The following is a 15,000-nucleotide window of genomic DNA, read 5'->3' as shown; positions in this document are numbered from 1 at the left end:
CGTGGAGGAACTTTTGGTAGCTTTTGGCAAGGGCTATCGGATGAAATAATAAGAAAGGCCATCAGAGCGATATTGGATTAATGCGGGCTCATAAACGCACCTGAGAAGTGAAAATTGGTACCTTGCACGCAGGATGCAAGAAATGCTTGAGTGTTAACCATCATCGGTACCAAGTACCTAGGTTATATCGAGTGCGTAGATGGAAGTCGGTACCAAAGGGAAACCTTCCTAGGCTAGGTGCACGCAAGTGAGTATGGATCGATCAGTAGAAAGATGGGAAGCCCAAGGAAACCTTCCTAGGCTAGGTGCACGCAAGTGAGTATGGATCGATCAGTAGAAAGATGGGAAGCCCAAGGAAACCTTCCTAGGCTAGGTGCACGCAAGTGAGTATGGATCGATCAGTAGAAAGATGGGAAGCCCAAGGAAACCTTCCTAGGCTAGGTGCACGCAAGTGAGTATGGATCGATCAGTAGAAAGATGGGAAGCCCAAGGAAACCTTCCTAGGCTAGGTGCACGCAAGTGAGTATGGATCGATCAGTAGAAAGATGGGAAGCCATAGGAAACCTTCCTAGGCTAGGTGCACGCAAGTGAGTATGGATCGATCAGTAGAAAGATGGGAAGCCATAGGAAACCTTCCTAGGCTAGGTGCACGCAAGTGAGTATGGATCGATCAGTAGAAAGATGGGAAGCCCAAGGAAACCTTCCTAGGCTAGGTGCACGCAAGTGAGTATGGATCGATCAGTAGAAAGATGGGAAGCCATAGGAAACCTTCCTAGGCTAGGTGCACGCAAGTGAGTATGGATCGATCAGTAGAAAGATGGGAAGCCATAGGAAACCTTCCTAGGCTAGGTGCACGCAAGTGAGTATGGATCGATCAGTAGAAAGATGGGAAGCCCAAGGAAACCTTCCTAGGCTAGGTGCACGCAAGTGAGTATGGATCGATCAGTAGAAAGATGGGAAGCCCAAGGAAACCTTCCTAGGCTAGGTGCACGCAAGTGAGTATGGATCGATCAGTAGAAAGATGGGAAGCCATAGGAAACCTTCCTAGGCTAGGTGCACGCAAGTGAGTATGGATCGATCAGTAGAAAGATGGGAAGCCATAGGAAACCTTCCTAGGCTAGGTGCACGCAAGTGAGTATGGATCGATCAGTAGAAAGATGGGAAGCCCAAGGAAACCTTCCTAGGCTAGGTGCACGCAAGTGAGTATGGATCGATCAGTAGAAAGATCGGAAGCCATAGGAAACCTTCCTAGGCTAGGTGCACGCAAGTGAGTATGGATCGATCAGTAGAAAGATGGGAAGCCCAAGGAAACCTTCCTAGGCTAGGTGCACGCAAGTGAGTATGGATCGATCAGTAGAAAGATGGGAAGCCATAGGAAACCTTCCTAGGCTAGGTGCACGCAAGTGAGTATGGATCGATCAGTAGAAAGATGGGAAGCCATAGGAAACCTTCCTAGGCTAGGTGCACGCAAGTGAGTATGGATCGATCAGTAGAAAGATGGGAAGCCCAAGGAAACCTTCCTAGGCTAGGTGCACGCAAGTGAGTATGGATCGATCAGTAGAAAGATGGGAAGCCATAGGAAACCTTCCTAGGCTAGGTGCACGCAAGTGAGTATGGATCGATCAGTAGAAAGATGGGAAGCCATAGGAAACCTTCCTAGGCTAGGTGCACGCAAGTGAGTATGGATCGATCAGTAGAAAGATGGGAAGCCCAAGGAAACCTTCCTAGGCTAGGTGCACGCAAGTGAGTATGGATCGATCAGTAGAAAGATGGGAAGCCATAGGAAACCTTCCTAGGCTAGGTGCACGCAAGTGAGTATGGATCGATCAGTAGAAAGATGGGAAGCCATAGGAAACCTTCCTAGGCTAGGTGCACGCAAGTGAGTATGGATCGATCAGTAGAAAGATGGGAAGCCCAAGGAAACCTTCCTAGGCTAGGTGCACGCAAGTGAGTATGGATCGATCAGTAGAAAGATGGGAAGCCATAGGAAACCTTCCTAGGCTAGGTGCACGCAAGTGAGTATGGATCGATCAGTAGAAAGATGGGAAGCCCAAGGAAACCTTCCTAGGCTAGGTGCACGCAAGTGAGTATGGATCGATCAGTAGAAAGATGGGAAGCCCAAGGAAACCTTCCTAGGCTAGGTGCACGCAAGTGAGTATGGATCGATCAGTAGAAAGATGGGAAGCCCAAGGAAACCTTCCTAGGCTAGGTGCACGCAAGTGAGTATGGATCGATCAGTAGAAAGATGGGAAGCCCAAGGAAACCTTCCTAGGCTAGGTGCACGCAAGTGAGTATGGATCGATCAGTAGAAAGATGGGAAGCCCAAGGAAACCTTCCTAGGCTAGGTGCACGCAAGTGAGTATGGATCGATCAGTAGAAAGATGGGAAGCCATAGGAAACCTTCCTAGGCTAGGTGCACGCAAGTGAGTATGGATCGATCAGTAGAAAGATGGGAAGCCATAGGAAACCTTCCTAGGCTAGGTGCACGCAAGTGAGTATGGATCGATCAGTAGAAAGATGGGAAGCCCAAGGAAACCTTCCTAGGCTAGGTGCACGCAAGTGAGTATGGATCGATCAGTAGAAAGATGGGAAGCCATAGGAAACCTTCCTAGGCTAGGTGCACGCAAGTGAGTATGGATCGATCAGTAGAAAGATGGGAAGCCATAGGAAACCTTCCTAGGCTAGGTGCACGCAAGTGAGTATGGATCGATCAGTAGAAAGATGGGAAGCCCAAGGAAACCTTCCTAGGCTAGGTGCACGCAAGTGAGTATGGATCGATCAGTAGAAAGATGGGAAGCCCAAGGAAACCTTCCTAGGCTAGGTGCACGCAAGTGAGTATGGATCGATCAGTAGAAAGATGGGAAGCCATAGGAAACCTTCCTAGGCTAGGTGCACGCAAGTGAGTATGGATCGATCAGTAGAAAGATGGGAAGCCATAGGAAACCTTCCTAGGCTAGGTGCACGCAAGTGAGTATGGATCGATCAGTAGAAAGATGGGAAGCCCAAGGAAACCTTCCTAGGCTAGGTGCACGCAAGTGAGTATGGATCGATCAGTAGAAAGATCGGAAGCCATAGGAAACCTTCCTAGGCTAGGTGCACGCAAGTGAGTATGGATCGATCAGTAGAAAGATGGGAAGCCCAAGGAAACCTTCCTAGGCTAGGTGCACGCAAGTGAGTATGGATCGATCAGTAGAAAGATGGGAAGCCATAGGAAACCTTCCTAGGCTAGGTGCACGCAAGTGAGTATGGATCGATCAGTAGAAAGATGGGAAGCCATAGGAAACCTTCCTAGGCTAGGTGCACGCAAGTGAGTATGGATCGATCAGTAGAAAGATGGGAAGCCCAAGGAAACCTTCCTAGGCTAGGTGCACGCAAGTGAGTATGGATCGATCAGTAGAAAGATGGGAAGCCATAGGAAACCTTCCTAGGCTAGGTGCACGCAAGTGAGTATGGATCGATCAGTAGAAAGATGGGAAGCCATAGGAAACCTTCCTAGGCTAGGTGCACGCAAGTGAGTATGGATCGATCAGTAGAAAGATGGGAAGCCCAAGGAAACCTTCCTAGGCTAGGTGCACGCAAGTGAGTATGGATCGATCAGTAGAAAGATGGGAAGCCATAGGAAACCTTCCTAGGCTAGGTGCACGCAAGTGAGTATGGATCGATCAGTAGAAAGATGGGAAGCCATAGGAAACCTTCCTAGGCTAGGTGCACGCAAGTGAGTATGGATCGATCAGTAGAAAGATGGGAAGCCCAAGGAAACCTTCCTAGGCTAGGTGCACGCAAGTGAGTATGGATCGATCAGTAGAAAGATGGGAAGCCATAGGAAACCTTCCTAGGCTAGGTGCACGCAAGTGAGTATGGATCGATCAGTAGAAAGATGGGAAGCCCAAGGAAACCTTCCTAGGCTAGGTGCACGCAAGTGAGTATGGATCGATCAGTAGAAAGATGGGAAGCCCAAGGAAACCTTCCTAGGCTAGGTGCACGCAAGTGAGTATGGATCGATCAGTAGAAAGATGGGAAGCCCAAGGAAACCTTCCTAGGCTAGGTGCACGCAAGTGAGTATGGATCGATCAGTAGAAAGATGGGAAGCCATAGGAAACCTTCCTAGGCTAGGTGCACGCAAGTGAGTATGGATCGATCAGTAGAAAGATGGGAAGCCATAGGAAACCTTCCTAGGCTAGGTGCACGCAAGTGAGTATGGATCGATCAGTAGAAAGATGGGAAGCCCAAGGAAACCTTCCTAGGCTAGGTGCACGCAAGTGAGTATGGATCGATCAGTAGAAAGATGGGAAGCCCAAGGAAACCTTCCTAGGCTAGGTGCACGCAAGTGAGTATGGATCGATCAGTAGAAAGATGGGAAGCCATAGGAAACCTTCCTAGGCTAGGTGCACGCAAGTGAGTATGGATCGATCAGTAGAAAGATGGGAAGCCATAGGAAACCTTCCTAGGCTAGGTGCACGCAAGTGAGTATGGATCGATCAGTAGAAAGATGGGAAGCCCAAGGAAACCTTCCTAGGCTAGGTGCACGCAAGTGAGTATGGATCGATCAGTAGAAAGATGGGAAGCCATAGGAAACCTTCCTAGGCTAGGTGCACGCAAGTGAGTATGGATCGATCAGTAGAAAGATGGGAAGCCCAAGGAAACCTTCCTAGGCTAGGTGCACGCAAGTGAGTATGGATCGATCAGTAGAAAGATGGGAAGCCATAGGAAACCTTCCTAGGCTAGGTGCACGCAAGTGAGTATGGATCGATCAGTAGAAAGATGGGAAGCCCAAGGAAACCTTCCTAGGCTAGGTGCACGCAAGTGAGTATGGATCGATCAGTAGAAAGATGGGAAGCCATAGGAAACCTTCCTAGGCTAGGTGCACGCAAGTGAGTATGGATCGATCAGTAGAAAGATGGGAAGCCATAGGAAACCTTCCTAGGCTAGGTGCACGCAAGTGAGTATGGATCGATCAGTAGAAAGATGGGAAGCCCAAGGAAACCTTCCTAGGCTAGGTGCACGCAAGTGAGTATGGATCGATCAGTAGAAAGTGGGAAGCCCAGTACCAAATGCCCTAGTGAAGACCGTAAACGAATATCATGAACCGAGAAGGAGCACCAAATGCCCTAGTGAAGACCGTAAACGAATATCATGAACCGATAAGGAGCACCAAATGCCCTAGTGAAGACCGTAAACGAATATCATGAACCGATAAGGAGCACCAAATGCCCTAGTGAAGACCGTAAACGAATATCATGAACCGAGAAGTAGCAACGAATGCCTGAAAAAGTACCAAGTCCACGGTATAGAGTAACGAGAGTTAACCGCCGTGATGTATGCAATGAGGGCAGCCATTGCATGGGTTCTGGACTTGGTTCGCGAATAACTTTTTTGCTAGACATCGGACAAAGTTGACGTGGAAGAACGAAATGTAGCATTTGGTGCCACCTATCCAAAACTTTTTCAAGATTGAAGATCCGATCGATACAGCCTGAGTTATAGGCAAAAGTTGGTGCAAAATTGAGCATTTTTAATGGTGAAAAATCGGTACTCCTCGAATAGCTCCTGTTGGAAGCATCGGACCACATGGTCGTGGAGGAACATATTGTAGCGCGCGGTGTCAAGTATCGACACCCAAAACCGCATGTCCGATGGACGGAAAATGACCAAGTTATAGTGAAAACTTGGTTGCACCAAATTCCCAAAGAAGTGCAACGAGAAGGTGAATGCGATGGTTGTTCGTCGAATAGCTCCGGCCACAGACATGGTAGCGATTAGTGGTGCATGGAAGAAATCTAGCCACAAGTGCCATCTACCCATGGCCAGAAGAAAGTGTGGCCATATCTTGGATACCGGCGGAGCTATGGGGCAAATACGGGCCAAAAATGGTGCCAGGTGGACCAAAAATCCGACCAAGTGCGCGAGGCGCTTTCGTGAATAGCTCCGGCCACAGACATGGTAGCGATTAGTGGTGCATGGAAGAAATCTAGCCACAAGTGCCATCTACCCATGGCCAGAAGAAAGTGTGGCCATATCTTGGATACCGGCGGAGCTATGGGGCAAATATGGGCCAAAAATGGTGCCAGGTGGACCAAAAACCCGAAAAAGTACCTAGGTAAATGCGATGGTTGTTCGTCGAATAGCTCCGGCCACAGACATGGTAGCGATTAGTGGTGCATGGAAGAAATCTAGCCACAAGTGCCATCTAGCCATGGCCAGAAGAAAGTGTGGCCATATCTTGGATACCGGCGGAGCTATGGGGCAAATATGGGCCAAAAATGGTGCAAGTTGGACCAAAAATCCGACCAAGTGCGCGAGGCGCTTTCGTGAATAGCTCCGGCCACAGACATGGTAGCGATTAGTGGTGCATGGAAGAAATCTAGCCACAAGTGCCATCTACCCATGGCCAGAACAAAGTGTGGCCATATCTTGGATACCGGCGGAGCTATGGTGCAAATATGGGCCAAAAATGGTGAAGTTGGACCAAAAATCCGACCAAGTGCGCGAGGCGCTTTCGTGAATAGCTCCGGCCACAGACATGGTAGCGATTAGTGGTGCATGGAAGAAATCTAGCCACAAGTGCCATCTAGCCATGGCCAGAAGAAAGTGTGGCGATATCTTGGATACCGGCGGAGCTATGGGGCAAATACGGGCCAAAAATGGGTAAACTTGTACGGTCCAAAGCCAAGGGTAAATTTTTTTATTCCTCTAATAACTTCTAGCACAGACATTGAATCGGTTGGTGATGTATGGATGAAATGTAGCAAACAGTTGGAACTACCCATAAAATCTTAAAGATTGACGATCCAATGTATAGAACCGGAGTAATGTGCGATACTTGGTGAAAAATCGAGTGAAAAATTAGCTATAAACTGTTTTTGGCCCATAACTCGAATACTAGACATCGGAAGGGGGGGTCGTAGAACGATTTTTTGTTGCCCTATCGATTCCCTATCGAACGAGCAAAAGTTGTTTTTTTGACCAAAAAGGACCCCTACTCTAGTAAAATTGGCCTGATTTTACTAGTCCCCGGTACCCGTACAGGCAAAATGAGCAAAATGCTCAAGTATGAATGGTTTTTGGCCCATAACTCGAATACTAGACGTCGCAGGGGGGTGTCATGGAACAATTTTTGGTAGCCCTTGAAATTATCTATCGAATGACATATACTTGATTTTTGGCCAAAAAGTTCCCTAGACTAGTAAAAATCGCATCATTTTACTAGAGTCGGGTACCCTGGACGAAAAACCGCTATAATTGCGGTTTTTGGCTAATAACTCGAATACTAGACGTCGCAGGGGGGTGTCGTGGAACAATTTTTGGTAGCCCTTGAAATTATCTATCGAATGACATATACTTGATTTTTGGCCAAAAAGTTCCCTAGACTAGTAAAAATCGCATCATTTTACTAGAGTCGGGTACCCTGGACGAAAAACCGCTATAATTGCGGTTTTTGGCTAATAACTCGAATACTAGACGTCGCAGGGGGGTGTCGTGGAACAATTTTTGGTAGCCCTTGAAATTATCTATCGAATGACATATACTTGATTTTTGGCCAAAAAGTTCCCTAGACTAGTAAAAATCGCATCATTTTACTAGAGTCGGGTACCCTGGACGAAAAACCGCTATAGTTGCGGTTTTTGGCTAATAACTCTAATACTAGACGTCGGAGGGGGGTGCCGTAGAACAATTTTTTTTGTAGCCCTTGAAATTACCTTTCGAATGATATATAGTGGTTTTTTGGTCAAACAGTGACCCCGAGACTAGTAACCCTCCATACACAAAACCGCCTAAAAAGTTTTGGTTTTGCAAAATTTTGAAAAGTGCGTCAAAAAAATTTTTTCAAAAAGTACCAAATCGTGATCAGAACTCACTATAGACCATAAAAAGTGAAATCCGATGGTCATTTGCAACACTTGGTCAATCGAGAAAAATTTCACTTTTTTACTAGAGTCGGGTACCCTGAACGAAAAATCGCTCAAGTGATGGTTTTTGGCCAATAACTCGAATACTAGACGTCGGAGGGGGGTGCCGTAGAACAATTTTTTGTAGCCCTTGAAATTACCTTTCGAATGATATATAGTGGTTTTTTGGTCAAACAGTGACCCCGAGACTAGTAACCCTCCATACACAAAACCGCCTACAAAAACTTTGTTTTGAAAAATTTTGAAAAGTTCAAAAAAATTTTTTTTTCAAAAACTACTAAAACGTGATAAGAACTTACTATAGACCATGAAAAGTGATATCCGATGATAATTTGCAAAAGTTGGTAACTAGTAAAAAATTTCACTTTTTTACTAGAGTCGGTGCAACGAGAAAAAAAAAGTCCGTGATGGAGAAAAATGGCACGTTTTCCACGCCTGTACGCTTTCGTTTTCTATATAGGGGGTAGGTGAGCCAGAAGCATGAATTTGACTGAGTACGTATCTTTATGAATTGGGCCCTTCTAAATCGATTGAGACTACCCCCAGGACGATCGGACGACTGCTTCTGGCTCAAAATGTGGTTTTTAGATTTTGATCGTCAATTATGAGAGAAAAAATCGATTAGAAGTAAAGATACGAAATGCTTGGTCTAAGTTGGGAAACGACTTCGGATATTTGTTGGACGTTGTCGTAGAAGGTCCGAGGACCAAGGAAAAGTGATTTCCAAGTGGATTTATGCACTATTAGTCGATGGTAAGATGTGAAATTAGTAGAACTTACCATACAGTTTGCGAAGTTGAAGCAATCGGTTGGTGAATATGGTACTGTCTGTCCAATTTGGTGGTTCGGAATGAGTGAAACGATGTTGATGATGGATAGACGTTCCGATTGCCCCCGATCGGGGAACATATAGTGGTCTTTAAGGTCCAAGTACCTATGTTTTGGTAAGCAGAACTGAGAGTTAAAGGATGAAAGTCGGCCATTCCTAATATCATCCTATCGGTGGTTCGCGAGTTGTTTGAGGACCGGAGCAGCTCGCGATGAAACGGTCCTAGGGTATTGGTTATCCATCCAAGGAAGAGTAAATGCGATCCTAGATGTGTGTCGTTGGCCGTTCTACCGGTATCGCCTATCGATGAGATATCGACGGGCATGCCTTACTCGAAAGTTGAATTCTAGGATCGATGGTCAAACAGACCTATGAGCGATAAACCAAACTGAACACGTATTGATGTCGGCTTTTCCTATCATTTGATGCCGCAGGTTGTTTAGGGACCGGAGCAACTTGCGGCCGAGACGGTCCCCGGGGGTTTCTTTCTCCAAGGAGTGGAAACTATTAAGCAAGAGTTGTAGCAAGATACGATCCTCTGATGTGTCGTTGGCCGTTCATGCGGTATCGCCTGTCGATGAGATATCGATGGGCATGCCTTACTCTACCGACCTTCTAATTGAGAGTATTAATCAGGGATCGATGGTCAAACAAGACCAATGAGCGATAAACCAAACTGAACACGTATTGATGTCGGCATTTCCTATCATTTGTCGCAGGTTGTTTAGGGACCGGAGCAGCTTGCGACCGAGACGGTCCCCGGGGGTTTCTTTCTCCAAGGAGAAGAAACGATTAAGCAAAAGTTGTAGCAAGATACGATCCTCTGATGTGTCGTTGGCCGTTCAAGCGGTATCGCCTGTCGATGAGATATCGATGGGCATGCCTTACTCTCCCGACTGGATTACTGAGAGTTTAATCAGGGATCGATGGTCAAACAGACCAATGAGCGATAAACCAAACTGAACACGTATTGATGTCGGCATTTCCTATCATTTGTCGCAGGTTGTTTAGGGACCGGAGCAGCTTGCGACCGAGACGGTCCCCGGGGGTTTCTTTCTCTAAGGAGTGGAAACGATTAAGCAAAAGTCGTAGCAATAATCGATCACCTGATGTGTCGTTGGCCGTTCTTGCGGTATCGCCTGTCGATGAGATATCGATGGGCATGCCTTACTCTCCTGACTGTTTAATTGAGAGTTATAATCAGGGATCGATGGTCAAAAAGACCTATGAGCGATAAACCAAACTGAACACGTGTTGATGTCGGCATTTCCTATCATTTGTCGCAGGTTGTTTAGGGACCGGAGCAGCTTGCGACCGAGACGGTCCCTTCCCGAAAGATGGTGAACCGAGTCGTCTGGCGTAAAAACCGGACGACTCGAAAGGGCTTGACCCTTTCAAGTGAGCGATAATCACATTCTACGCTCAGTTCGACAGCTACAAGGCAATCACTCGCTATGTTCAGAGCTAATACATGCAACATGCCGGCATTGTTTCCACCGACGCATGGATTCAAGACTGGTGCACTTATTAGTTAAACCGTTCGCCTCCGGGTGTTTCGAGTTCAAGTCTGGATGAGGATTGTTCTTGCTGGTAATAGCTTGAGCCCCTGAATAAGGGGTCGAAGCGTACATCTTGAGACCATGTACAACATATTACCAAATCGGCACCATGGGTTCGGGTGCAAGTGATGTAACCGTGAAAGATGTTGAGCAGCCCAACATCGGTTTACACACGCATAATAGGAAGGCAGCGCTGTCGACTGGTCAGTCGTGTAAGAAGTGTGCATTATCGATCACAAATATATTGGTGATCTGTAGGTTGCGCATACACCATGCCCGGTGTAAAGTGCCGTGGTCCCCCCCGGGGGGCTGCATCAAACCGTTCGCCACGCGAACTACCCAATGGAACGAACTCTATGCATTTAATAAGAAGAAGAGATGATAATGAAACACGGTCGATTTAAGAGTTGAAAACGTTGAAATACCTATAAGCAAGTCTTAAGTTGGTGGTGACCGTTACGCCCCAACAAATTGGTGCCTTACCCTACACCAAAGAGCCATTCAACATGGTTCAAGTGAGCGATAATCACGCTCTACGCTCAGTATGACAGCTGCAAGGCAATCACTCGCTAAGTTCAGAGCTAATACATGCAACACGCCGGCATTGTTTCCACCGACGCATGGATTCAAGACTGGTGCACTTATTAGTTAAACCGTTCGCCTCCGGGTGTTTCGAGTTCAAGTCTGGATGAGGATTGTTCTTGCTGGTAATAGCTTGAGCCCCTGAATAAGGGGCCGAAGCGTACATCTTGAGTAAATGTACAACATATTACCAAATCGGCACCGTGGGTTCTGGTGCAAGTGATGTAACCGTGAAAGATGTTGAGCAGCCCAACATCGGTTTACACACGCATAATAGGAAGGCAGCGCTGTCGACTGGTCAGTCGTGTAAGAAGTGTGCATTATCGATCTCCAATATATGAGCTCAGTATGACAGCCCAATTGGTAATCCTCGGGACCTCCAGAAAGGAAGCTGGATGAGGATTACCAAATCGAAAGTTGATAAGTGTAGTGGTACCACTTAGTCAACTTGTATCCCGAAAGATGGTGAACCGAGTCGTCTGGCGTAAAAACCGGACGACTCGAAAGGGCTTGACCCTTTCAAGTGAGCGATAATCACGCTCTACGCTCAGTTCGACAGCTGCAAGGCAATCACTCGCTAAGTTCAGAGCTAATACATGCAACATGCCGGCATTGTTTCCACCGACGCATGGATTCAAGACTGGTGCACTTATTAGTTAAACCGTTCGCCTCCGGGTGTTTCGAGTTCAAGTCTGGATGAGGATTGATCTTGCTGGTAATAGCTTGAGCCCCTGAATAAGGGGTCGAAGCGTACATCTTGAGACCATGTACAACATATTACCAAATCGGCACCATGGGTTCGGGTGCAAGTGATGTAACCGTGAAAGATGTTGAGCAGCCCAACATCGGTTTACACACGCATAATAGGAAGGCAGCGCTGTCGACTGGTCAGTCGTGTAAGAAGTGTGCATTATCGATCACAAATATATTGGTGATCTGTAGGTTGCGCATACACCATGCCCGGTGTAAAGTGCCGTGGTCCCCCCCGGGGGGCTGCATCAAACCGTTCGCCACGCGAACTACCCAATGGAACGAACTCTATGCATTTAATAAGAAGAAGAGATGATAATGAAACACGGTCGATTTAAGAGTTGAAAACGTTGAAATACCTATAAGCAAGTCTTAAGTTGGTGGTGACCGTTACGCCCCAACAAATTGGTGCCTTACCCTACACCAAAGAGCCATTCAACATGGTTCAAGTGAGCGATAATCACGCTCTACGCTCAGTATGACAGCTGCAAGGCAATCACTCGCTAAGTTCAGAGCTAATACATGCAACACGCCGGCATTGTTTCCACCGACGCATGGATTCAAGACTGGTGCACTTATTAGTTAAACCGTTCGCCTGCGGGTGTTTCGAGTTCAAGTCTGGATGAGGATTGTTCTTGCTGGTAATAGCTTGAGCCCCTGAATAAGGGGCCGAAGCGTACATCTTGAGAGTAAATGTACAACATATTACCAAATCGGCACCGTGGGTTCTGGTGCAAGTGATGTAACCATGAAAGATGTTGAGCAGCCCAACATCGGTTTACACACGCATAAGGGGTTTATTGTTATCTGTAGGTTGCGCATACACCATACCCGGTGTAAAGTGCCGTGGTCCCCCAGGGGGCTGCATCAAAACGTTCGCCATGCGAACTACCCAATGGAACGAACTCGATGTATTGAAAGAGATGAACAATTAATAGCGAGAATAGGGGCCCGGAAGCAATTCCGCGGCCCTACGGTCGATTCAAGAGTTGAAACGTTGTACAATCGTGGATAGCACCTAGTGCTAATATGGTGAGAGATAATGTGTGAGGAAATTTAGTTTCCTAAAGTTTAGTTAGTGGTTTCCGTTGTGCCCTAACAAACTTAAAGTTGGTGGTGACCGTTACACCCCAACAAATTGGTGCCTTACCCAACACCAAAGAGCCATTCCATATGGTTCTAGAGAGAGAGAGTTGTGTGGAAATTTATTTCCCACTAAGCGAGTGTGTGTCTGTAGTGGAACGAATTCTGGTTGATCCTACCAGTAATATACGCTTGTCTCAAAGGTTAAGCCATGCATGTCTAAGTACAAACATAAATGAATGTGAAACCGCATAAGGCTCAGTATAACAGCTATAATTCACAAGATCATCCTACCACTAGTTACTTGGATAACTGTGGAAAATCCAGAGCTAATACATGCAACATGCCGGGACTGTTGCCCTCGCGGGTAGCTGAACTGGTGCACTTATTAGTTAAACCAATCGCCTCCGGGCGGCTTGAGTTGAAGTCTGGATAAGGACGCAGATCGTATGGTCGCTTGTCGACTGACGACAGATCTTTCAAATGTCTGCCCTATCAACTATTGATGGTAGTGTAGAGGACTACCATGGTTGCGACGGGTAACGGGGAATCAGGGTTCGATTCCGGAGAGGGAGCCTGAGAAATGGCTACCACATCCAAGGAAGGCAGCAGGCGCGTAAATTACCCAATCCCAGTACGGGGAGGTAGTGACGAGAAATAACAATATGGACCTCTCTAACGATGGTCCATAATTGGAATGAGTTGAGTATAAATCCTTCAACAAGGATCAAGTGGAGGGCAAGTCTGGTGCCAGCAGCCGCGGTAATTCCAGCTCCACTAGCGTATATTAAAGTTGTTGCGGTTAAAACGTTCGAAGTTGATTGCCCGTCCAGACACGTGACCGCCACGGGCGCCCGGTTACACGCCGGGGCCGTTCGTGCGCGCGCTCACGGCTGCGACTCACAATGGTGTACTTGGGCGTTACTCTGTGAACGAGTACCGTGCTACCGGTTAACTCCGGCACGGGCTCCTCATGGTGCTCAAGATACTCACATTTACCTTGAACAAATTAGAGTGCTCAAAGCAGGCTAAGACAAAGCGTCCGGCCCCCCCGTGGGGTTGGCGTTGGCCGAGAATAATCTTGCATGGAATAATGGAATATGACCTCGGTTTATACGATTTCGTTGGTTTGTCAGAAACCTAGAGGTAATGATTAACAGAAGTAGTTGGGGGCATTGGTATTACGGCGCGAGAGGTGAAATTCGTAGACCGTCGTAGGACCAACTGAAGCGAAAGCGTTTGCCATGGATGCTTTCTTTAATCAAGAACGAAAGTTAGAGGATCGAAGGCGATTAGATACCGCCCTAGTTCTAACCGTAAACGATGCCAATTAGCAATTGGGAGACGCTACCCCTATTCGGTGCTCTCAGTCGCTTCCGGGAAACCAAAATCGGGTTCCGGGGGAAGTATGGTTGCAAAGTTGAAACTTAAAGGAATTGACGGAAGGGCACCACAAGAAGTGGAGCTTGCGGCTTAATTTGACTCAACACGGGAAAATTTACCAGGTCCAAACTTATCGAGGTAAGACAGATTGATAGCTCTTTCTCAAATTTAAGGGTAGTGGTGCATGGCCGTTCTTAGTTCGTGGAATGATTTGTCTGGTTAATTCCGATAACGAACGTGACTCAAACATGCTAACTAGAACGCTGTCAGCAGTGCGCCTCCGGGCGCACCTGACGTTACAGCCGGGCGGCGCCTTCACGGGCGGTCGTCGGCTACGTTTGCCCTGCTTAGCGGGACAACTTGTGTTTAGCAAGCTGAGAATGAGCGATAACAGGTCCGTGATGCCCTTAGATGTTCTGGGCTGCACGCGTGCTACAATGTGGGTCGCAGCGTGTTCTCGCCAATAGGCGCCCCCATTCCGAGAGGAACGGGAAATCACTAAAATGCCCATCTAGTCGGGATTGGGGACTGCAACGGTCCCCATGAACCTGGAATTTCTAGTAAGCACTAGTCATTAGCTAGTGCTGATTACGTCCCTGCCCTTTGTACACACCGCCCGTCGCTACTACCGATGGATTATTTAGTGAGGTTTCTGGAGGCTTACCTTCCGCGGTTCCTTCGTGAGCTGCAGCTGGCATGGCTGAAGTTGACCGAACTTGATGATTTAGAGGAAGTAAAAGTCGTAACAAGGTTTCCGTAGGTGAACCTGCGGAAGGATCATTACTGATGATCGTCCGCGAGTGACCAACCATGGGCTGCCTTCGGTGTAGCTCGGTCGCTCGCTTGCTATGTGTCAGAATTTGTTGAAAGCCAACTCGTTCGTTGTACACTTTGATGGGTGACCATC

The sequence above is a fragment of the Anopheles funestus genome (assembly GCF_943734845.2).
Source record: "Anopheles funestus chromosome X unlocalized genomic scaffold, idAnoFuneDA-416_04 X_unloc_59, whole genome shotgun sequence".
In the NCBI taxonomy this organism is placed as follows: Eukaryota; Metazoa; Arthropoda; class Insecta; order Diptera; family Culicidae; genus Anopheles; species Anopheles funestus.
Note: the sequence above shows the minus strand (reverse complement) of the source record.